Genomic DNA, 1,941 nt, shown 5'->3' with positions numbered 1-1,941 from the left:
TCCTTCAATATCAACACATAAATCATCTATTAAACCTTAGATTCATCATTTCAAAGGGGATTTACAAGATCTTAAGAAACCCTACTTGAATCAAGGGTTTAAGCTTGGGTATGGTGAATGTTCAAAGAAACCCAACTTTGCTTACCTCTAAATGTAGATCTAAAGTTGAAGATCACTCCTCCGGCGCCGGACTGGGAAGCTCAAGCTTCGGCGCCACTGAAATCCTTCTCTTCTTCCTCTTCCTTCTCTTCCCTTCTTCTTCTTCCCTTTCTTTTCTCTCTCCTCTTTACTCTTCTCACCAACGTACGGGTGTCATAAATGAAAAGAAAATAAGGTCATAAATGCTATATATATACTTTCTAAATAACTGAATAGTGCACATGGATGGGTCACTCAGGTGGGTGGGTGCACTCACCTGTCCACCCACCTGAGGGCCAAAGCTTGGGATTTTGACAGAGTTCGGGCTTGGCGCGAACCCCACCCCAGCGTACGATGTAGTATACGTAGATACCTTAATATACGGCTACAATACCTGCTTTATCTGTACATGGCCTTATGGTAGGTGCACGTACACGGCTTGGGCACTCCCATCTCTTCTGGCACTGGCTCGGACTTGTCGGGCCAGCCGGTGTTTAAGGTCACCCTTGCCATCATAGCCCATAGGGAGCCCGCTCTAACTCCCTCTGGTTCGGTTTCTGCATGGTTAAGTCGGGTCAACCGCGTAATCAAACCGATTTTTAGAAGTAGGGTATTACATTCGCACTCAATGGTAATGAGATTGCTCATATGAATTTGGGGGGAACAAATCTCCAATTAATAACTATAATTATTGCCTCCCATTAAGGCAATATCCAAATTCATCTGCTGTGTTTCCCTATATACAACCTAACAAATATAGAGGGATCTCTAATTGAATCCAAGGATTTTGGCAAACAAAACAAAATATTTGGTTTCTATTTTTAAATCCAATCAATGGTCAAATGGGACATATATTAGGAATAAAAACCTTACAATCTCCCACTTGGACCATATAACTAATTCATAACAACCCAACCTTTTATTTTGAAAACTAGGTTGAAAACTTTGTTTGAAAAAAATGACAATACTTGGATTCCAACAGTTTTAAAAAATAACTCAGTGTGCCCACTTTAACAGAACACCATCTGGTGGCAGCATTCAGTAATACCTTGAATAAATGACACTATTGGTAAGAACTATGGTCGTTTATCAGTCGACACATTCCCTTCCAGAACCACAATATCAACAATCCCACCCAAATTGACTCTTACGTAGGGAAACAAATAATAATTGGTCCAAACAATAATATCTCATTCATATTTCAGTATTGTATGCACAAAGATATAAATGAGAATGCTCAAGAACATCCATAAATATGTTTATATCAAATAATAGAGAGTGTCTATAACAAAATATATATATATATATATATATATGATCAATACATCAAACTCTAGTAAGACCCATATTATATACAAGATCTACAAAGAACTTAGGTGCCATTGTCTTGGTCAACGGATCTGCAATCATCAGACTTGTATTTATATGAGATAGAGACACCTTTTATTCTTGAACAACTTCCTTTACAAAGTTGTACTTCACTCCAAATGCTTAACTCTGTTAGAATGCTTGTTATTTTTGGAGTAGTATACAGCGGTGATGTTGTTACAGTAAAGTCTCAGATACTTCATAATGGAGTCGACAACCCAAAGCCTTAAGATATAATTTCGCAATCAAATCATCATTAATGTGGCCACAAAGCATGTCATGAACTCCACTTTCATGGTGGAAGTAGAGACATAAGTTTGTTTCTTGGACTTCCGAAAAATTTCCCCGCTAGCTAATAGAAAGTCATAACCACATGTATACTTTCTACCGTTGAGACAACTAATTAGGCTATATTTTATACATCCATTGCCATTG

This window comes from Macadamia integrifolia, unplaced genomic scaffold (genome assembly GCF_013358625.1).
Source record: "Macadamia integrifolia cultivar HAES 741 unplaced genomic scaffold, SCU_Mint_v3 scaffold1695, whole genome shotgun sequence".
Classification (NCBI taxonomy): Eukaryota; Viridiplantae; Streptophyta; class Magnoliopsida; order Proteales; family Proteaceae; genus Macadamia; species Macadamia integrifolia.
The sequence above is the reverse complement of the archived record's forward strand: the minus strand, read 5'-3'. Positions refer to the sequence as shown.